The sequence below is a fragment of the Scyliorhinus torazame genome, chromosome 17 (assembly GCF_047496885.1).
Source record: "Scyliorhinus torazame isolate Kashiwa2021f chromosome 17, sScyTor2.1, whole genome shotgun sequence".
In the NCBI taxonomy this organism is placed as follows: domain Eukaryota; kingdom Metazoa; phylum Chordata; class Chondrichthyes; order Carcharhiniformes; family Scyliorhinidae; genus Scyliorhinus; species Scyliorhinus torazame.
Genome location: NC_092723.1, coordinates 170340120 through 170363637, shown reverse-complemented (window position 1 = coordinate 170363637; position 23518 = coordinate 170340120). Strand labels below are relative to the sequence as shown.

Below are 23518 nucleotides of genomic sequence, written 5' to 3'. Positions count from 1 at the left end.
TCAGTTCTCTGGGAAATGTGAGTCCAAATCTTGAGGGAGTGGAAGTGTGGAGCACAAATTAGTTCCGAAGTGGTTGCTCTCAATTTTTTGCGCCACAAGTTCAAATCCACCTTGGAACACTTACATGATGCACTTTGCATTCCTGTGGGTTTTCAGCACACTTGAAATTACTGGTGCTTAGACTGTCGACTGTTGCAAAGGGGGAGAAAATTATTGTATTGCCCAGTGCAGGAAAGAATTAAGCAACGTTCGATTTAAGGGAAACCCTTGTAAATCAACACTTTCAAAAACACCAACAATACCACTTATATAGTTACTTACTTATCACACGGTGTGTTCAATTTCTGTTATTTTGTAATTTCTGATGGTCCAGCAATTTTATTGTCTTCACTCAAATAGCAATTAGAACCAAATGAAACAAAGTGATTTTTCAGCAAATGATTGTAAACCGACTCACCTCAGACAAGGAGGAGGATCTGTGCCTGTTATTACAGGAGATACAACATGGTTGCCTAGCAGCGACTGCCGGTTTCATTAGTGAGCTTACTAGTGAATTTACATAAATTAACCTTGGAATATTTTCATAACCGCACTTCTAATGTTTACTGTTTCAGTAAGTCCAGCTATTCCTGCTTTTTATCAAGGGAAATTAGACAGGTGAATGTTGACTCGGTGCCCAGAGCATTAAATTTATATTCTGAAATGGGTATGCAGAACAAGATTAAGAACGAGTGCCGCTGAAATCCCGTTCTGCTCTTCGTGGACAGGCATTGTGAGTTTCACTGCCTTTAGCAAAGGGCACAGGGGATTGGATTTGAGCACCTGTTAAGGTTGTGTTGAGAAGTGCCAGAATTCAACATCTCTGCCTCTGTATATGGGTAGAACAATAACTAATTTGGCAGTGCAGAGGCCCGCACAAGACTTGCACAGGTGTTTGGGTCACTCACTGATAAAATCACTGGGGGTCACTTATTTTAGGCAGACCTGCTAATTGCCTGAAATGAACACATGCTTCAAGTCAATACTGAAATGAGTGGCCTGTCTGTATTTCAGACCATTACCCCAAGATTTGTTTGATTCGCCGGTTGCGACTCGTATCTCTGGCCCTCGAGCTGTTCAAGGACTGTTCCATAAAAGGCTTGGTGGGGGTTGTTCACACATGGGCCCTGAAACTTCCCTCAACCTTGGCGGGGATTGGGGGGGGGGGGGGGGGGGGGGGGGGTGGGGGAGGGGAGGGTGCAGCCAGAGGTAGCAGTGTTTCTCTTGGCTTGTCAACCGCAGGCCATTGTTTTTTCTACCTGTCAGACTTTTATTTGCACAAAGTTCCAACAGTCAGTACATTTCAGAAGGAACTGCTTGATCTCCTGGTGTTGAAATGGGACTTGTGCTGTTGATGCAAAATTCTGTGCAAGAAAGAGGACTTAGAACATAACAACTAGGAGCAGGAGTCGGCAATTCAGCCACTCGACCCCGCTCCGCCATTCAATACGATCTTGGCTGCTCTCACATTGGCCTCAACTCCTCTTTCCTGCTTGTTCTCCAAAACCCTTCAGCCCATCACTAATTAAAATTGTCTATCTCCTCCTTAAATTTACTCAATCTCCCCGCATCCACCTCACTCTGGGTTAGTGAATTCCACAGATTCACACCCCTTTGAGAACAGTAATTTTTCCTAATTTCTGTTTTAAATCTGCTACCCCTTATCCTAAAACTATGCCCTCTCATTCTAGATGTAGCAGTATAGAGATGCCTCTTGATCTGGGAATTGTGAAACTGCTTAACAGTAGGCCAGCGACACTTGCTCGATGGAATCTCCTCTACTTTATGATCTGAATGGAGTAATCATGTGCGCGGTGGTGAAATCCTGGGTACCACAGTAACACTGGGCAACATCACCTGCAGTGGTCAGGTCCCTGTACATATTATGGGTTCTATTGCAGGAGTCATAGCGCAGCCAGATACCAAAGTTCCTCACTTTTGCGGGTGACTTCTTAAAAACCAATCCACAATAGACAAATTCACCAGCAGACTTCTTCAATTCCTTCATCAGGGAAATGAAGTACCTGAATTGAAACTTGGCAACAATATGATGTGGAGAAAATATGTGCATCCAATACAGCACAGCGTTGGTATCTTTAGTTCAGGGCAGGCACCACCCAATCACCTTGTATTCCTTAAGGGTGCGTGAAGCCTTCCTGTCCTGGTACCAGGGGATGGAGAGTGGCGAATGTCGTGCCCCTGTTCAAAAAAGGGACTAGGGATAACCCTGGGAATTACAGGCCAGTTAGTCTTTCTTCGGTGGTAGGCAAAGTAATGGAAAAGGTACTGAAGGATAGGATTTCTGAGCATCTGGAAAGACACTGCTTGATTAGGGATAGTCAGCACGGATTTGTGAGGGGTAGGTCTTGCCTTACAAGTCTTATTGAATTCTTTGAGGAGGTGACCAAGCATGTGGATGAAGGTAAAGCAGTGGATGTAGTGTACATGGATTTTAGTAAGGCATTTGATAAGGTTCCCCATGGTAGGCTTATGCAGAAAGTAAGGAGGCATGGGATAGTGGGAAATTTGGCCAGTTGGATAACGAACTGGCTAACCAATAGAAGTCAGAGAGTGGTGGTGGATGGTAAATATTCAGCCTGGATCCCAGTTACCAGTGGCGTACCACAGGGATCAGTTCTGGGTCCTCTGCTGTTTGTGATTTTCATTAATGACTTGGATGAGGGAGTTGAAGGGTGGGTCAGTAAATTTGCAGACGATACGAAGATTGGTGGAGTTGTGGATAGTGAGGAGGGCTGTTGTCGGCTGCAAAGAGACATAGATAGGATGCAGAGCTGGGCTGAGAAGTGGCAGATGGAGTTTAACCCTGAAATGTGTGAGGTTGTCCATTTTGGAAGGACAAATATGAATGCGGAATACAGGGTTAACGGTAGAGTTCTTGGCAATGTGGAGGAGCAGAGAGATCTTGGGGTCTATGTTCATGCATCTTTGAAAGTTGCCACTCAAGTGGATAGAGCTGTGAAGAAGGCCTATGGTGTGCTCGCGTTCATTAACAGAGGGATTGAATTTAAGAGCCGTGAGGTGATGATGCAGCTGTACAAAACTTTGGTAAGGCCACATTTGGAGTACTGTGTACAGTTCTGGTCACCTCATTTTAGGAAGGATGTGGAAGCTTTGGAAAAGGTGCAAAGAAGATTTACCAGGATGTTGCCTGGAATGGAGAGTAGGTCTTACGAGGAAAGGTTGAGGGTGCTAGGCCTTTTCTCATTAGAACGGAGAAGGATGAGGGGTGACTTGATAGAGGTTTATAAGATGATCAGGGGAATAGATAGAGTAGACAGTCAGAGACTTTTTCCCCGGGTGGAACAAACCATTACAAGGGGACATAAATTTAAGGTGAAAGGTGGAAGGTATAGGAGGGATATCAGAGGTAGGTTCTTTACCCAGAGAGTAGTGGAGGCATGGAATGCACTGCCTGTGGAAGTAGTTGAGTTGGAAACATTAGGGACCTTCAAGCAGCTATTGGATAGGTACATGGATTACGGTAAAATGATATAGTGTAGATTTATTTGTTCTTAAGGGCAGCACGGTAGCATTGTGTATAGCACAATGCTTCACAGCTCCAGGGTCCCAGGTTCGATTCCGGCTTGGGTCACTGTCTGTGCGGAGTCTGCACGTCCTCCCCGTGTCTGCGTGGGTTTCCTCCGGGTGCTCCGGTTTCCTCCCACAGATGTGCAGGTTAGGTGAATTGGCCAATGATAAATTGCCCTTACTGTCCAAAATTGCCCTTGGTGTTGGGTGGAGGTGTTGCGTTTGGGTAGGGTGCTCTTTCCAGGAGCCGGTGCAGACTCAAAGGGCTGAATGGCCTCCTTCTGCACTGTAAATTCAATGATAATCTATGATTAATCTAGGACAAAGGTTCGGCACAACATCGTGGGCCGAAGGGCCTGTTCTGTGCTGTATTTTCTATGTTCTATGTTCTATGTCACCCCTTGACCACCTACCACAGAAATATCTCACGCCTATACATTGTTAGTCGTATATTAATTGAGTGTTAGATAACATTCAGGTGGGCATTAACAAGGGATTCACTTGTGCTCCGATATCTAGGAGGAGGCGGAGACTGTGCTGGTTGGGTTTGGAGGTGCATGTTTGTAATAGGCTGCTCCATAAAAAAAATCTTATAAAGTGGATAAATGTAGGTTCCAGTACTATCCTTCACCACCTGATTGTCAAAAGTGTAACATCCACCTCCATTTATCACTTCCCTCTCCTAGGGTTAACTGTGAACCTTGTCGTCAGCCCAAACTGGTTAGGCCAAACAGGCCTATTGCATTTCTTATTGGTGCCCACATCTCTCCTGAATTGTTATGAGGCCAAAGGATAAGTTTCATTCGGTCCTTGATCTGCTCCATCAGTTTGTGAATCATGTTTGGTTCAGAGGCACAAATGATATTTAGGCCTAAGAGGCCTCATTTAGACCAAAAGGCAAGAAGATATAAATTGGATTAATCTTATATCTACCTATCATAAACACCATCACGGACAGTTGGGCCAAATGGCCTGTTTCTGCACTGTAAGAACTTTCTAATATAACAACAGCTTCTGATTTTAATACAATAAATATTGCATCAAATCAGTTGGAGGCGAGCCACCATCAATCTGTGCATTTACAGTTTGTATTGGATGGTGTTATGACAAAGGTGGAAAGTGTACATTGTCTGTCTCTAGTTCCACTACTCCATGGGTCACATACAATTAAATGAAGTCTCCAGCTAGCTATACAACCATATATGTGATTCAACTATGAATCTCAGAATGACCACTCAATTCCCGAGGTTCGTTCAATAAACAACAAAATTACTAGCTTATTATGAAACTAATCTCATCAAGGAGAAAAACAGAGTGTAGCGCACAAAGACTCCGTGAGACGAATAGAGTGAAGTCGATGAGGCTTTATTAAGCGTGTCTGTTCCCCTGCAGCTCGATAGTAGAATGGCCTGCGGGGGAGGACTCCGGCTTCTTATACTCCGCCTTCAGGGCGGAGCTAGAGGTCAACGGCCAACCAGGACCCGGGATCTGTCAGCCAATGACATTAGGGCTTCCAGTCCCACATGACCCCTAATACATACTACCACATTCACCCCTTGTCAAAAATGAACCCGGCGGGGTGATGCTTCGTATGGTGGTAAGGGTTTACAGGGCTGGTCCTGGGAGGAAAACATTCACATGGCAATACAGTATTGTACAATTTTGTCCTGTTTCAACTATTTACAGAAGGTATCGGGAGAAAAGCAAAATGTTCTTGTGAAAAGTCCATATATTGATTTAGATCGACGCCACGAGTCGGTCGGGCGGTCTGGTTGTCTGTGTCGATCGCCTCGGCCCCGGTGGTGGTGGTGGTGGTGCTTGTACCGGTGTTGTCGTCTCCGGGAGCCTTACGGTTTCAGCTTGGGCTTTATTCTTGGTCGGGCCTGAGGGGAGGGGAACCGATCCTCCTGGGAAGGGGGCGGTCGCGGGGTGCGGCGGTGGCAGGAAGGGGGGGGTTGGGTGAATGGTGTCGGGGGTGTGTGTGTGTTGCCGGCGGGCGCCAGATCCCGCAGGGAGACCGTGTCATGTCGGCCGTCGGGGTACTCCACGTAAGCGTACTGCGGGTTCGCGTGGAGGAGGTGAACCCTTTCGACCAACGGGTCCGCCTTATGTGCCCGCACATGCTTTCGGAGCAAGATGGGTCCTGGGGCCGCCAGCCAGGTCGGCAGTGACGTTCCAGAGGAGGACCTCCTAGGGAAGACAAGGAGACGCTCATGAGGCGTTTGATTAGTGCTCGTACATAATAGCGACCGGATGGAGTGGAGAGCGTCCAGGAGGACCTCCTGCCACCGTGAAACTGGGAGGTCCCTGGACCGTAGGGCCAGTAGGACGGTCTTCCAGACCGTGCCGTTCTCCCTTTCTACTTGCCCGTTCCCCCGGGGGTTGTAGCTGGTCGTCCTGCTTGAGGCTATGCCCTTGCTGAGCAGGAACTGGCGCAGCTCGTCACTCATGAAAGAGGACCCCCTGTCGCTGTGGACGTATGCGGGGCAACCGAACAGTGTGAAGATGGTGTTCAGGGCTTTGATGACTGTGGCCGCGGTCATGTCAGAGCAGGGAATGGCGAATGGGAAGCGGGAGTATTCGTCCACCACATTAAGAAAGTATGTGTTGCGGTCGGTGGAGGGGAGGGGCCCTTTGAAATCGAGACTAAGGCGTTCAAAGGGGCGGGAAGCCTTAATCAGGTGCGCACCATCCGGCCTGAAAAAATGCGGTTTGCATTCCGCGCAGATGTGGCAGTCCCTTGTGACTGTACGGACCTCCTCTAAAGAGTATGGGAGATTGCGGGACTTGATAAAGTGGAAAAACCAAGTGACCCCCGGGTGGCAGAGGTCCTTGTGGAGGGTTTGGAGGCGGTTAATTTGTGCGTTGGCACATGTGTCGCGGGATAGGGCATCGGACGGCTCGTTCAGCTTTCCGGGACGATACAAAATCTCGTAGTTGAAGGTGGACTCCACCTTAAGATCTTGTCGTTTTTGATTTTGCCCCGCAGTGCATTGTCGAACATGAAGGCTACCGACCGTTGGTCAGTGAGGAGAGTGAATCTCCTGCCAGCCAGGTAATGCCTCCAATGTCGCACAGCTTCCACTATGGCTTGGGCTTCCTTTTCCACTGAGGAGTGGCGGATTTCTGAGGCGTGGAGGGTCCGGGAGAAAAAGGCCACGGGTCTGCCCGCTTGGTTAAGGGTGGCCGCTAGAGCTACGTCGGAGGCGTCGCTCTCGACCTGGAAGGGGAGGGACTCGTCGATGGCGCGCATCGTGGCCTTTGCGATATCCGCTTTGATGCGGCTGAAGGCCTGGCAATCCTCTGTCGACAGAGGGAAGGTCGTGGTCTGTATTAGGGGGCGGGCCTTGTCTGCGTACTGGGGGACCCACTGGGCGTAGTATGAAAAAAAAACCCAGGCAGCGTTTCAGGGCTTTGGAGCAGTGCGGGAGGGGCAATTCCATGAGGGCGCGCATACGTTCGGGGTCGGGGCCTATTATCCCATTGCGCACTACGTAGCCCAGAATGGCTAGCCGATTGGTGCTAAAAACGCACTTGTCCTCGTTGTACGTGAGGTTCAAGGCTTTGGCGGTCTGGAGGAATTTTTGGAGGTTGGCGTCGTGGTCCTGCTGGTCGTGGCCGCAGATGGTTACATTGTCGAGATACGGGAACGTGGCCTGCAACCCATGTTGATCAACCATTCGGTCCATCTCCCGTTGGAAGACCGAGACCCCGTTTGTGACGCCAAAAGGGACCCTTAGGAAATGGTATAATCGCCCGTCTGCCTCGAAGGCTGTGTACTTGCGGTCACTTGGGCGGATGGGGAGCTGATGGTAGGCGGACTTGAGGTCCACGGTGGAGAAGACTTTATATTGGGCAATCCGATTGACCATGTCGGATATGCGGGGGAGAGGGTACGCGTCTAGTTGTGTGTACCTGTTGATGGTCTGGCTATAGTCTATGACCATCCTTTGTTTCGCCCCTGTCTTCACTACTACCACCTGCGCTCTCCAGGGACTATTGCTGGCCTGGATTATGCCTTCCTTTAGTAGCCGCTGGACTTCGGACCGAATGAAGGTCCGGTCCTGGGCGCTGTACCGTCTGCTCCTAGTGGCGACGGGTTTGCAATCCGGGGTGAGGTTCGCAAACAAGGACGGGGGTTGCACCTTGAGGGTTGCGAGGCCGCAGATAGTGAGTGGGGGTATGGGGCCGCCGAATTTGAACGTAAAGCTCTGTAGATTGCATTGGAAATCTAATCCCAGTAAGGTGGGGGCGCAGAGTTGGGGAAGGACATTTAGTTTGTAGTTTTTGAACTCCCTCCCCTGCACCGTTAGGGTAACTATGCAGAATCCTTGGATCTGTACGGAGTGGGATCCTGCAGCTAGGGAAATCTTTTGTGCACTGGGATAGGTGGTCAAGGAACAGCGTCTTACCGTGTCGGGGTGGATAAAGCTCTCCGTGCTCCCGGAGTCGACTAGGCATGGTGTCTCGTGGCCGTTTATTAGCACCGTTGTCGTCGTCGTCTGGAGTGTCCGGGGCCGAGCTTGATCGAGCGTAATTGAAGCGAGACGTGGTTGTAGTAGCGGAGTGGGGTCCGTTGTTGCCGTCCAAGATGGCGTCGGGGATGAACAAAATGGCTGCCCCCATACATCGCACATGGCTGGGGGGTCACAAGATGGCGGCGGGGGTGGACAAAATGGCCGCCCCCACGCGTCGTACAGGTCTGGGGTGGTCCAAGATGGCGGCGCCCTTCCTCCCCTCGTGGTGGCTGGGACCCAAAATGGCGGCGTCTGCAGGTCGCACATGGGGCGCTGGGGGGGTTGGGGAGCGTTAGGACCGCGTGGGGCTCCCTCGTCTCCGGGGACAGCGGTGGTCGGGACCCAAGTTGGTAGCGCCGGCGGGTCAAACGTGGGGCGCGGGGGGGGGTTAGGGGGGGCATTAGAGACGCCCAGAACTCCCTCTTCTCCGTGGAGAGTGGTGGTCGGGACCCAAAGTGGTAGCGCCGGCGGGTCATACATGGGGTGCGGGGGGGGGGGGGGGTTGGGGAACGTAAGCGGCGTGCAGGGCTCCCTGTTCTCCCGGGACCGCGGTGGTCGGGACCCAGAGCGCCTGCGCCTGCGGGTCGTACATGGTGCGCTGGGGGGGTTGGGGAGCGTAAACGGCTTGCAGGGCTCCCTGTTCTCCCGGGACAGCGGCAACCTCGCGGGACCGGCACACAACCGCGAAATGGCCCTTTTTCCCGCAGCTCTTGCAGATCGCTGCGCGGGCCGGGCAGCGCTGTCGGGGGTGTTTTGCCTGGCCGCAGAAATAGCAGCGGGCGCCCGCGGTGCGACTTGGCGTTTGGACCGCGCAAGCCCGTGGGGTGACCGGGGGGGGGGGTGGGTTTGTCGTGACGGGTACGTACGGAGCCCAATGGGCTGCCGCGCGGTCGGGGCCGTAGGCGCGGGTATTACGCGCGGCCACGTCTAGGGAGGCTGCTAGGGCCCGGGCCTCTGAGAGTCCTAGCGACTCTCTTTCTAGAAGTCTTTGGCGGATTTGGGAGGAATTCATACCTGCCACAAAAGCATCGCGCATTAACATGTCTGTGCGTTCATTTGCGTTCACTGAAGGGCAGCTGCAGGCCCGTCCCAAAATCAGCAGCGCGGCGTAGAATTCGTCCATCGATTCTCCGGGACCTTGCCGTCTCGTCGCGAGCTGGTAGCGAGCGTAGATTTGGTTAACTGGGCGGACATAGAGACTTTTCAGTGCTGCGAACGCCGTCTGGAAATCCTCCGAGTCTTCGATGAGGGAGAAGATCTCCGTGTTCACCCTCGAGTGCAGGACCTGTAGTTTTTGGTCTTCTGTGACCCGGCCGGTGGCCGTTCTGAGGTAGGCCTCGAAACAAGTCTGCCAGTGCTTGAAGACTGCTGCCGCGTTCACTGCGTGGGGGCTGATCCTCAGGCATTCCGGAATGATCCTGAGCTCCATAGTCCTTTTTAGGCACGCTTAATAAATTGTAGCGCACAAAGACTCCGTGAGACGAATAGAGTGAAGTCGATGAGGCTTTATTAAGCGTGTCTGTTCCCCCGCAGCTCGATAGTAGAATGGCCTGCGGGGGAGGACTCCGGCTTCTTATACTCCGCCTTCAGGACGGAGCTAGAGGTCAACGGCCAACCAGGACCCGGGATCTGTCAGCCAATGACATTAGGGCTTCCAGTCCCACATGACCCCTAATACATACTACCACACAGCTTGTTAACATACAGTATAAAATGTGACGGTATCATAATTGCTCTTTGTAAGAGCGAAGTTCACCCATTTTGAAATGAAGGTGGGCAGTTCCAGTGACACCTCTCCCGCCGACCACAATAGTAGGTTCCTTCGCCAGATTCTACCCTTGGAACCTCATTAATTATGCACAGGCAAGTTCCCCTCCGACTCTCCTGGCGGACTGATGGCTGACACGTCTGCCAACCCTCAGCTGACGGGTTCGAAGGTCCCGGCCACCATTTTTAAACACCAGTCCAGCTCACTCATATCACTCTCTCCAGCTCACCTGTCTTCACCAGATCGTGCAGGATGTCAGTAACCAAGAGGGAAAAGGCTAGCAGCCTCAAGAAGTCTGTTCCTTCATTTAACCACCCCGTCGCCCGACCTGGATCGTTACCTCTGGAGTCTTCATCCATCACCTTCGGAAAGCAATGTGGTATCCTCTGAACCCCCTTGTTGGAGAAACTTTTGTGCAGCCTTGTCAGGGTCCAGCTTCCCTCCTCCCGCGGGGTCTTCCCCCCTGCCTTCCATTGTTCATCTTCTTCATCCACCTTCTTGCCCCTTCACTTGCCATTGTGAGCCTTGCCATGCTCCCTCACTTCTTCCACATTACCGCCCCGTGTCTTAGTCGGACCACCACTCCACACCCCTTCACACCTCAACTACAACACCGGTCAAATTTTGGATCTTTGCAGTGGTTGCACAAGTCCCATGTGTCCAGACAGACACTAGTGTGTGGCACGGAGGAGGAAGGAGATCCCTGGACTCCCCAAGCTTAGACGCAGTAGTAAACCAAGACAGAGACACAGGAGGGTCCATGGGCCCAACCGCACATTGCTGCCCATGAAGTGGAGCTTGGCATAGAGATGGAGGGTAGGAACTGGTCTGCCCCAATAGAGTGGTGAAAATAAAGAGCAGCGCAGCACAGTGGCAGAAAGCTTTATTGCACTGACCTCAAAGTTCTTGCCAACTGAGGACTGCCACGCCAACCTTTATCAATCTGAGATTCTCACGGTGAGATTTAATTTCCCGATTTTCCCCACCCCTCACCGGTGACATAATGAGGTCCTACCCAGAAAAGGCGGGAACATCGTTTCAATACATTTTAATAAATTTCAATATCATTAAAGGGCTTCCCAGCCACATGATCTCCCCTTATTGAATATTCACTGAGTGCCAGAGGTCTGAAATCTCAACTGAGTAACTGGAGATACATGGCGGTTTTCAGTGTAAACCTGACACCCTGACAAATTTTGGTAAATTTCCCAACAAAATGCATCAATTCACACTTCGCCACATTGAACTTCATCTGCCACCTCTCTACCCATTCCACCAACTTGTCTATATCTCCTGTCAAAGTTCTGCATTGTCCTCTTCACAGTTAACAACACCTTCAAGTTTTGTGTCATCTACAAACCTATAAATTGTCGCCTGCACATCAAGTTCTAGATCATTAATATAGATCAGGAAAAGCAAAGGTCCCAATACTGACCACTGGGGAACACCACGACAGACCTTCCTATAGCCGAATTAATATCCATTGACCAGTACTCTCTGCTTTCCTATTACTCAACCACTTTTGTATCCACATTGCTACTGTCCCTTTTATTCCTTCAGCTGTCACATTTCTCACGAGTCTGTTGTGTGGCACTGTATTGAATACCTTCTGAAAGTCCATGTACACCACGTCAACATCATTACCTCAGTGACCCTTTCTGTTACCTCCTGAGAAAACTCCAGCAAGTTAGTTAAACATAGGATTTTCCTTTTAGAAATCCATGCTGGCCTTTCTAATCAACCCACATTTTTCCATGTGACTACAAATTCTATCCCGAATGATTGTTTCTAGAAGCTTGCCCACCACTGATGTTCAACTGACTGGTTTGTAATTGCTGGGGTTATATTTACAACCTCATTTGAACAAGGATGTAACATTTGCAATTCTCCAGTCCTCTGGCACCTACCCCCCCCCCCCCCCCCGCCCCCCCCCCCCCAACGGGGTCTGGAGAAGACCGGGAGATTATGGTCAGCACCCCTGCAATTTACATTCTCACTTTCATCAATATCCTTGGATGCACCTCATCCGGTCCTGGTGCCTTGTCAACTTTTAGTATGCATTGCCTTTGAGTCGCCGTTCTTTCACTGTCATTGAATCAAAATAATGGACCTCCCTCCTGAACAGCACTGTGAGTGTACCTACACTACAAGACCTTTAACAGTTCAATGAGGTGGCTCAGCTCTAAGACAATTAAAAATGGGCAATAAATACTGGCCTTGCCGGCAGCACTCATGAACAAGTAGAAAAAAAAGTTTGTTTGATGATGAGGCTTACATAGCTAAGAAATAAAGTGATTTATCACATGAAGAAGGAAGTCCCTTCGGGAAGGAAATCTGCCGTCCTTACCCGGTCTGGCCAACATGTGACTCCAAACCCACAGCAATGTGGTAGACTCAATGCCCTCTGAAATGGCCTAGCAAGTCTCTCAGTTGTCTAAATCGCTACAAAGTCAATAAAAATGTCTCATTACGTTATGAAACTTCATTTCTAGTTCATTCCCATTTATTTGAAACAGTTTTGTTAAAATATTCAACAGAGGAATGCCGCAAAGTACATTAGCGATTGGTCCGCTGACAGCAATAATTTCAACGCTTATGCCCAGAACATCTGGAATTGAGAAGTGGTGTGTATATTGGTGTGGAATAGAATTGCAATAAATGTAATATTAGAACTTGTAAAACTAAAAGAATTTAAAGAATGAAATCACAAATTTAAAGGGAAAAGCATTGACATATGCATAAAGCTAAAATATTACATTTTATCAAGATCATCTTTCAGCACTAATAAGATTATAATTCAATTTAATTGAGAGAAATAACTGTAATAATGGTTGCAAATTGGCACTATATAGCATTTACAGCACAGGGAATACACAGCTCGACTGAAGAACATATTCCAGGCATGTGGTAACCATGGCAACAAATTGTCAGCTGGAACAATCCACTTAGGGAGGGTGAACTTTTCAAGTACCAACAAGCTAAACATTTGGAATACTTGATATGAAAGAATAACCTGTTTTCTTTTTGGAGATTTCATTTGCAATGGATTATTGATTTTGCTTTTAAAGGCTTTAAAAGGAGAGTGCTCCCTCCTTCCTCAGGCATCGTCGTGTCTCTCAGCTCTCACATTCGTGTGCATGTAACTTATTCATAGACCTTTGCTGCTTCTGTCCTTCGTCTGGCTGTCCTTAGACAAACCCAGCAAGAACTCTGCCCCCCCCCCCACCCCCTCACACACACACATCCCGTCGCTGTATTCTTCCCCACAAATGGTTCCAAGGCGTTCACCTGTAACTTTTCACAGCAGAAACCGGGATTGCTTATTTTCTCTTAGCAACTGCATTCAGCACAACACTGGTACATATTAACAAAGATGTTCTGGGCAGGACGCACTGGAGAGGCAAGAACAGACACCCCGCTGCAGTAGCTAATTTGAGCAGCGGGATTTGCCAACACAACAAGCTATCATTTTGTGAAAATTAAGATGAAGAGTACTCAGAACCACAGTTAATGAGTCTTTCTGAATAATGTTCCACCAGGGGAATCTTAACTATTGCACTGGGTGAATTTCCGACCCATTGTGCCTTCAGAATCATACTGATGTGAGACATTCCGTTCGTACAATTAGAATTTATTTCACTCTTTGCCACAGGGCGATTTTGTGTTACTCCTCTGCCGTCGTAACACCTGTGAGTTACCAATCTCTGTGGAGCTGTCTGAGAGAGGAATGAAAGAGTGGAAACCAGATACCTCACTACACTGAGTACAGAACTGGAGAGAAATAGACCACAATCCTTTCACATTTAACCTCACTTGAAAGTAACAGCGGCAGTTGCCAAGGTAGAGGCAATTCTCATGGGCAGGGCAGTTTGGTTCCCACTCACCGCTTCCCTCTCTCTCCCTGCTTCCCTCTCCCTCCCCTCACTGTTTCCCTCTCCCTCCCCTCACTGTTTCCCTCTCCCTCCCTGATGCACTATCAATTACTACGAAGGTGAGAGTAGTGGAATAATCGAGGCTTTATTGAGCAAAGATGTTGTGCCTCCTGTAGCTGGAACCAGAATGGCTGCAGCACCGGCAAGCACACACATTTATACACCGCCTACTGGGCGGAGCCAGCAGGCAGGGGTTTACCCATGTACCTCTACTATATGTGTCTTACCGTAATACATATAATACTGCTAGTGGTGACTACCACATTCACCCCCTGTTTAAAAAAAAGAGCCCGGCGGGGGTGGTGGAAAAAATAATTACAAGTTCAGTCTGTCAGGGGCCTTGATCCTCCTCTGCGATCGCCTCAGTCCTGGTGGTGATGTGGGCGCCGATTTGGCCACCTGTGACTCTGGGGGGGTGTTGTCCTCGTCTTCATCACCCCTGAGTGGAACCAATGGGAGAGCGTATCCTCCTGGGGCGGGGGCTGCGGTGAGGTTCGCTGGGGGGGAGGGTGAGTGGCGCAGGGGTGAATTAGGCAACCGGGGGGGTGGGCGGTGTCAGGTCGGGGGCCATGGGTGGGGATCCAGCGGGTGCCAGGTCCTGAAGGGAGACTGTGTCCTGGCGCCCGTCGGGGTGTGCCACGTAGGCGTACTGCGGGTTCGCGTGTAGGAGGTGGACCCTTTCGACCAAAGGGTCCGACTTATGGGTCTGCACATGCTTGCGAAGGAGGATGGGTCCAGGAACTGTCAGCCATGTTGGGAGCGAAACCCCGGAGGTGGACTTCCTGGGGAAGGCAAAGAGACGTTCATGAGGGGTCTTGTTAGTCGCGGTGCAGAGGAGCGACCAGATGGAGTGGAGCGCATCGGCCTTCCAGACCGTCCCGTTCTCCCTCTCCACCTGTCCGTTTCCCCGGGGGTTGTAGCTGCTCGTCCTGCTCAAGGCGATGCCCTTGCTGAGCAGGAACTGACGCAGCTCATCACTCATAAAAGAGGATCCCCGATCGCTGTGGACGTAGGCGGGGAAACCAAACAGAGTGAAGATGCTGTGGTGGGCTTTAATTACCGTGGCAGAAGTCATATTGGGGCGTGGGACGGCGAAAGGGAACCGGGAGTACTCATCAATCACGTTCAGAAAGTACGTGTTGCGGTCTCCCGCCCCTTTGAGCGCCTCAACATGGACTTCAAAGGGCCCCTCCCCTCCACCAGGTGCGCTTGATCTGGCCGGTAGAAGTGTAGCTTACACTCCGCGCAGACCTGGCAGTCTCTGGTGACAGTCCTGACCTCCTCAATGGAGTAGGGCAGGTTGCGGACCTTGATGAAATGGAAGAACCGGGTGACCCCCGGGTGGCAGAGGTCATAGTGGAGAGCCCGGAGTCGGTCCACTTGTGCGCTGGCACGTGTACCACGGGATAGGGCATCAGGGGGCTTGTTGAGCTTCCCCGGGCGATACAAAATCTCGTAATTATAGGTGGAGAGCTCGATCCTTCACCTCAAGATCTTGTCGTTTTTGATCTTGCCCCGCTGTGTATTATTGAACATGAAGGCAACCGACCGTTGATCAGTGAGGAGAGTGAATCGCCTGCCGGCCAGGTAATGCCTCCAATGTCGCACAGCTTCCACAATGGCTTGAGCCTCCTTTTCGAGAGCCGAATTTCGTAGTCATGGAGGGTGCGGGAAAAGAAAGCCACGGGCCTGCCCGCCTGGCTGAGGGTGGCGGCCAGAGCTACGTCCGATGCATCGCTCTCGACCTGAAAGGGGAGGGACTCGTCGACCGCGTGCATTGTGGCCTTGATATGGTTGAAGGCCTGACGGGCCTCAGCCGTCAGGGAAAAACAGTGGACTGAATGAGTGGGCGGGCCTTGTCTGCATAATTAGGGACTCACTGGGCATAGTAGGAGAAAAACCCCAAGCATCGTTTCAGGGCCTTGGGGCAGTGGGGGAGGGGACGCATGTGGTCGGGGTCGGGCCCTAGAACTCCATTTTCCACGACATAGCCAAGGATGGCCAAGCGGTTGGTGCGGAACACGCATTTCTCCATATTGTACGTGAGGTTAAGGAGTTTGGTGGTCTGGAGGAATTTTTGGAGGTTAGCGTTGTGGTCCTACTGATCGTGGCCGCAGATGGTGACGTTATCTAGGTACGGGAAGGTGGCCTGCAGTCCATACCAGTCAACCATTCGGTCCATCTCACATTGGAAGACCGAGACCCCCATTAGTGACGCCGAATGGAACCCTAAGGAAGTGATAGAGGCGGCCATCTGCTTTGAACGCAGTGTATTGGCGGTCCTCCTTGCGGATGGGGAGCTGGTGGTAGGCGGACTTCAGGTCCACTGTGGAAAAGACTCGATATTGCGCAATCTGATTGACCATGTCAGATATGTGTGGGAGGGGGTACGCGTCGAGCTGCGTGTACCGATTGATGGTCTGACTGTAGTCAATGACCATCCTGTGCTTCTCCCCAGTCTTTACTACTACCACTTGGGCTCTCCAGGAGCTGCTGCTGGCCTCAATGACCCCTTCCCGCAGAAGCCGTTGGACCTCCGACCTGATGAAGGTCCTGTCCTGGGCACTGTACCGTCTGCTCCTAGTGGAGACAGGTTTGCAATCTGGGGCGAGGTTCGCAAACAGGGAAGGTGGATCGACCTTAAGGGTCGTGAGGCCGCGTACGGTGAGGGGGATGTAGGGGTCTGCTGAATTTTAAGGTTAAGCTTTGGAGGTGGCACTGGAAGTCCAGGCTGAGTAACAGGGCAGCACAGAGGTGGGGGAGGACGTAGAGCGGGAAGTTGCTAATCTCTACACCTTGGACGGTGAGGATCGCGATGCAGTACCCCCGGATTTCCACGGAATGGGATCCGGAGGCCAGGGAGATTTTCTGGATAACGGTGTGTACCGCGAGGGAGCAGCGCCTTACTGTCGTGGGGTGGATGAAGCTCTCTGTGCTCCCGGAGTCAAAAAGGCAGGTCGTCTCGTGCCAATCGATTTTCACCGTCGTTGTTGCGGTCGCGAGGTTGCGGGGCCGGAACCGATCCAAAGTGATTGAGGCGAGCTGCGGCAGATGCTGGGAGGTCCCGGGCTGGTCAGCGGTGGCGGAGGTAGTGGCAGGCGATGAACGGCCAGACGAGCAAGGGTCCTGAGGCGCCGTCCAAAATGGCGCCGAAGATGGCGGTGCCCACGTGCGCACATGGCGGGCAGCATCAAAGATGTTGGCGCCCATGGGCCGCACGTGGCCTGTGGAGAAGAAGATGGCGGCGCCCATGGGTTGCACATGGGGTTGCAGATTTGCTGGGCCTGGAAACAACGGCGACCGACCAGACCTGGCAAACAGAAAAAAAGCGGCCCTTCTTTCCACATCCGTTGCAGGTCGCGCTCCGCGGCGGGCAGCGCTGCCGGGGGTGTTTGTTCTGCCCGCAAAAATAGCACTTGGGCCCCCCAGGGTTGGCTGGCTGCCGCACGGCGCAGGCTTGCGGTGAGTGGAGTCGACAGCTGGGGTGGCCCACGATGCCCACGAGGGTGCTGTGCGGTCGGGGGCGCACGACTGGACGTTACGGGAGGCCACTTCTAATGAGTTCACGAGCTGCCTAGTTCCTGCAAGACCAAGCGTACCCCCTTCCAGTAGCCGCTGGCGGACATACACAGACCTCATGCCCGAAACAAAGGCGTCTCGGATTAAAAGTTCTGTGTGCTGGACTGCCGAAACTGCCTGGCAGTCACAGTTCCTCCCCAGGATGTGCAGAGCATGCCATAAATCGTCCAGAGACTCACCAGGGAGTTGCTGTCTCGTGGACAGGAGGTGCCTGGCGTATTGTTGGTTGACTGGCCGAACGTAAGTGGGCGCATCCCGGATGAGAGGAAAAATGTCAGGGCTCACCCGTGAATAAAGGACTTGGAGCTTCTGCGCGTCCAAGGGTTCCTCAGCAGACGTTCGGAGGTAGCTTTTGAAGCAGGCTAGCCAGTGGTCAAAAGCAGACGTAGCATTGGCTGCTTGAGGGCTCAGCTGCAGGCGATCAGGCTTGATGCGAAGATCCATTGTTTTAAAAATCTTTGTTCAATAAATTGATGCACTATCAATCACCACAAAGATGAGAGTAGTGGAATAATCGAGGCTTTATTGAGCAAAGATGTTGTGCCTCCCATAGATGGAACCAGAATGGCTGCAGCACCGGCGAGCACACACTTTTATACTCCGCACACTGGGCGGAGCCAGCAGGCAGGGATTTACCCATGTACCTCTATTATACGTGTCTTACCGTAATACATATAATACTGCTCGTGGTGACTACCACACTCCCCTACCGCTTCCATCTCCCTCCCCCGCTTCCCTCTCCCTCCCCTCCCCGCTTCCCTCTCCCTCCCCCTCCCCACTTCCCTCTCCCTCCCCCTCCCACTTCCCTCTCCCTCCTCCTCCCCACTTCCCTCTCCCTCCCTCTGACTGCTTCCCTCCCCCCCCCCCCACCCCCCCGCCACTTCCCCCTCCCAACCTGCTCACTTCCTTCCACTCACCGCCCCTCTCTCGCACTTCCCTTTCCTGATCTTACTCTTCCTTGGTCGCCACCTCACTCACTGCCCCTCTCGCCGCCCCTCTGCCGAGCCCTTGCTGGGTGTAAAATTCAGCAAGTGGTTCTGGAGAGGAGCGGTGAGCAAGACAGAGTGAGGGGGTGGGGGCAGGGCCGCGAGTCGGAGGAAGTGACTGAGTGGGAGGGAGTGAGCGAAGTGGCAAGAGAGGCAGCAAGCGAGGGGGAATGAGAGGACTAGGCCGAGAAAGCAGTAAGTGGGAAGCAGTGAATGGGTCAGGAGAGGGACAGCAAATGGGATGCGGTGCAGAGGAGGGAGAAAGTGGGTGGTGGGAGGAGGTGAGTGGGATGTGGCAAACAGGAGGCAAATGGAAAGAGTAATAAGTTAGTAGGGGTAGTAAACGGAAAGATGTTTGGGCAGCGGGTTCAAGGCAATAGGCTTTCAGTCTAAACATTACAAGTCAGGAACGTAACCCACCCTTATTAAATGCTTTCTTATGAGACGGGGATTTTTAGTTAGTATGTTTTTGTTTAGCATGCCATTCTTTCAGGAATAGATTAGGAGTGCGAAACAAGGGATAATTGTACTGGATGAGCAGTACTTTCCTCCAGGAAAACATTGGGAAGATTGAAGCCATGGTTTTCGGTCCGGCTCCAAAGTCTCCTCCAGCTACCCATTCTACCCCTTTCCTTCACATTCTCTAAATCTGAGATCATCCCAAGCTTTGCTGCCCATATGTCACAACTTGTACCAAGTCCCACCCACCCCTTTGCTCACTGACCATCATTGGCTCCCAAATGACTTGCTTCTGTGCCGTAAATACTAATAACTCTGTCGATAAAGCTGGTATCCTCACAGAAGATTTTGAGATGGGAAACACTTCCTAAGGTACGAAATAGGAGCAGAAGGCAGCCATTCGGTCCCTCAAGCCTGCTCCACGATTCAATAAGATCATGGCCCGATCTGTTTGCGTCAAGTTTCACATTCCCCCATCTACATCCGATAACCTTTGATCCCTTGTCCAACAAGAATCTATCTAACCTCCACCTTGAAAAATATTCAGTGACCCCCTGCTACCACCGCTCTCTGAGGCAGAGAGTTCCAAAGTCCCATAACCCTTTGAGGGAAGACAATTCTCCTCATCTCAGTCCTAAAAGGGTGACCCCTAATTTTAAAACAGTGCCCGAGGACATTGTGGTTAAAGGCAAGTTTTGGTTCGTACTTTTTCACAGAGACCTGAGGCATTCCAATCTCAACTGAGATTATAACAGACATTTGGCAGAGTGCTCCAACTGTGCACCGCCAGTCAGGAAGAACTCCAGTCGTTGCATCTTCAAAGCAATGCTCTGAGCTCTGATATCTAGAGATGAATTACAAAAACTGTTTCAGGTTGTTAAACCTGAATTAATATTCTGCGTCAGAATTCTTAAACATTAAAGGTTTTACATTCCTCTGTGCTCTATTTTTAGTGCATTGGTTAAAGTGTTTTTGCATCACGTTGAATGGCTTAATGATTTTTGCTGAAGAATTCAGTGCAAATATTTTATCTGGTATTATAAAAATAGTGCACAAAGAACAATTTCAATCACTAAAAATAAAGTGTTTCCATTGTTATTGCTGCTGTAAATATGGTTTGTGAATTTGAGCAAATCTGCGGAGGCAGAATGTGTGTGACGTGGCAGGATGCCAAACAGTGGAGCTTGCAAAGCAGGGCCAGGTTGGACTGAAGTACAAATGATAGACAGTCGAGTCTGCTTAAGGTATTTTTATTTATTCGCAAGGCAATAAATCCGTCCCTTCTGAATGCATTACAGCATTTGTGATAAACAACACTATGTCACATCTCTCGCTTCACACTAAACTAACAGAGTCATGGTTCACAGACGCTCAAGCGCACATCCTTCATATCCCAGGGATCTGAAGCCGTGTGCTGCCCTGTAGCCTGTCATGCCTGATATATACTGGTTAATAGTACAGCAAGGAATAGCTTTTAAATTAGAAGGGTGTCCGAGCCGATACTCCTACACGGTCATGGAACCATTGAATCAACAGAGAAGGAGGACACTGTATCCATCATGCCAGCTCCAGCACTTTGGAAGACCTACCCTTTTAGTTCCACTCCCCTGCCTTTTCCCCATGGGCCTCCAAATTATTCCTCTTCACTTATTTATCCAATTTCCATTTGAAAGTTATTCACTGAGTCATTTTCTACCAACCTAATCCAGATCACAACAACTCGCTGGCTCTTTTGTCCTTCATGATTCTTTCCCTGCTACCTGTGGGCAGCACAAGTGGCTAGCACTGTGGCTTCACAGCGCCAGGGTCCCAAGTTCGATTCCCCGCTGGGTCACTGCCTGTGCGGAACCTGCACGTTCTCCCCGTGTCTGCGTGGGTTTCCTCCGGGTGCTCCGGTTTCCTCCCACAGTCCAAAGATGTGCAGGTTAGGTGGATTGGCTATGATAAATTGTCCTTAGTGACCAAAAAAGGATAGGAGGGGTTATTGGGTTACGGGGATAGGGTGGAAGTGAGGGCTTAAGTGGGTCGGTGCAGACTCGATGGGCTGAATGGCCTCCTTCTGCACTGTATGTTCTATGTTCTATATACTTCTCAAACACGTTTACATCTCCAAGACTAGCATTATCTCCAATTCACAGACCGAGGGGGTGGTTTTCAGCTCAGTGATACCCTCGGTGATACTCGGTGATAGGGAATTGTCCGCCTGTTGTAGTATCTGCTTAATTTTAATGGAACAAAAATTGGTCCTCCACTGTCAGAAGGGGGGTGGGGGTGGTCGCGGTGGTGGTGATAATTGATTCTTCCAGTTAATGGTCCAGTGCATTAATGGAACGTGTATTGATAGATCAAAGTTGACACTTACCTGTCTTTCAGACCTTGACCACATTTTAGCAGGCAGGTAGGCATCAGTGAGGTCAGTAGCTGCTCCTGGCCTTTACAGGAAAGGGAACCCGTTGCTTCCATAGAATCCCGACAGTGCAGGTCATTCGCCCCATCGAGTCTGCACCGGTCCTACGAAGAGCATGTTACTTAGGTCCACCTTCCTGGTTATCCCCGCATTTGAACATGGCCAATCCACCTAACCTACATATCTTTGGACTGAAGGAGGAAACTGGAGCATCTGGATGAAACCTGCGTAGACACAGGGAAATTTGCAAACTCCACACAGTCGCCCAAGGCCAGAATCGAATGCAGGTCTCTGGTGCTGTGAGGCAAAGTGCGAACCGCTGAGGATTAGCAGGCCGAGAAGGGGGCCTAGGGGGTTGGTTGTGAGTGCTCTCCACAAGGAATCCTTGGGGCCTGCCCACCTCGGGTATCCCTCAATAAAATCAGACCACTTTCCCCACACATCCCACCCACCTGTTTAATTTACCTTGCTGAGGAGCCTTCTCACTGGTTCCCATCTACAACTACAGCTTTAGTGTGAACTAAGCACAAATTAGATCCCTGCGTCTATCTGATTTTTTTCCCAGTTCACACTCATTTAGACACACAAGGCCTTGGGCCTGATTACACAGGATTCGTGTTATCATTTTGTGTTGTAAAGTTTGGTTGAAAATAAATAAATAAAATAAAACTAGAATATAGGCCAGTGGTGAAATATTGGTGGAAATATTGGGAAAACCGACACACCTATGTTCATGTACCCTTGCTTAAAACCGTTTGATTATAAAATGCACTTCATATATACTATTCGCAATGAGACTGATTCTGCAGTAACGAGATGTGCAGTTCACCTTACTTATAATGCAATTCATATTTTAATATGAGGGGAGTGCTTATTTAATTATTAGGGGCCACTGACGTCATGGTCACTGTAAAGCCGACTTCATTTTTATTGCATTAGATTCGGCATGGTGGCACAGTGGTTAGCACTGCTGCCTCACAGCTCCAGGGACCCGGGTTCAATTCCGGCCTTGGATGACTGCCTGTGTGGAGTTTGCGCTTTCTCCCCGTGTCTGCGTAGACACTCTCCTAACACAATACTGACAAAAGATAACAATGAATTGCTAGACAAAGAAGACAAGGAAAGGGTAGAGCTGAGGTTGATATCCTCAGATTTATTGACATTAAACCCTGAGCTGAGAGAGAGTTTGGATTTGATTTAGACAAATGTTAGCCGCTGACTGTATTGGTTGCCCGTTCAGCGCAGATGTTCCATGCAAAAACATCGGGGAGTCACCATGGAGACGGAGAAGCCATTCTCAAATCAATCACGAGTCTTGTCTGATATCACAGACAGCTGGAAGCAAAGAACTAGTGTCTTCATTAACTTTAATGAGGAAGTAGGTGTGAGTAAAACGTGTGCAGTATTCAAAGTTAATCTCAAGCAATTTAATGTATAGAACATTGAACATATAGTGCAGAAGGAGACCATTCGGCCCATCGAGTCTGCACCGACCCACTTAAGCCCTCACTTCCACCCTTTCCCCGTAACCCAATAACCCCTCCGAACCTTTTTCGTCACTAAGGGCAATTTATCGTGGCCAGTCCACCTAACCTGCACATCTTTGGACTGTGGGAGGAAACTGGAGCACCCGGAGGAAACCCACACAGACACGGGGAGAATTTGCAGACTCCGCACAGACAGTGACCCAGCGGGTCATCGAACCTGGGACTCAGGTATAATTCTCTCTCGGTGGATAGGGCTGATTTTGGGGACAACAGTCTAATATGAGCCAAATGCCACTTTCTATTCCCATCCACGTAATTGCAATTAAGGAGGTTCCAGGCCCAATCAAGGACTACTCCCAATTTTCAACTTAGTGATTTAGTCTGTCGCTGCTTTTATGAATATTCCACGGGATTCTCCGTTAGCGGGATCCTCCGCTTTGCTGGCAGCGCACCCAGCGTGGGTTTCCCAATGGCGTGGTGTGGCCACAATGGGAAACCCCATTGGCGGGCTGCGGGAACGGAGAATGCCACTCCCAACAGGGGTGGGGGGGCCATGCCAAGAAAACGGGGCTGGCGGGACGGAGAATCCCGCCCATTATTTGTGGACAGGAAAGTAAGACACCGACAGTAATGTCTCAGTCCTATATTACTGGGGTGCCATCTTGTTCAACAAGGACGATTAGCATCAATCATCACTGCAGGATTGTCTAGAGCATGCGGGGAACAATACCTAAATTGTGTATGATGACTCTGTGACGGTTTCGGGCGGAGGGAATCATTTATTAGCCTCACCCT

General features: G+C 50.5%; 1 long non-coding RNA gene and 1 pseudogene across 1 annotated transcript in view; both read right to left on the bottom strand.

Annotated features, from left to right (window-relative positions):
• The window catches only part of LOC140394397 (uncharacterized), a 58590-nt gene extending 58134 nt beyond the window's left edge, over window positions 1-456 (bottom strand). The window contains exon 1 of the long non-coding RNA XR_011935871.1: window positions 322-456. This is a non-coding gene — a long non-coding RNA (uncharacterized lncRNA). The remainder of the gene's footprint in view (window positions 1-321) is intronic.
• An 886-nt stretch (window positions 457-1342) lies between these two features.
• LOC140393488 (large ribosomal subunit protein eL20-like) lies at window positions 1343-21732 on the bottom strand (annotated as a pseudogene).
• Between the last annotated feature and the right edge of the window lie 1786 nt (window positions 21733-23518).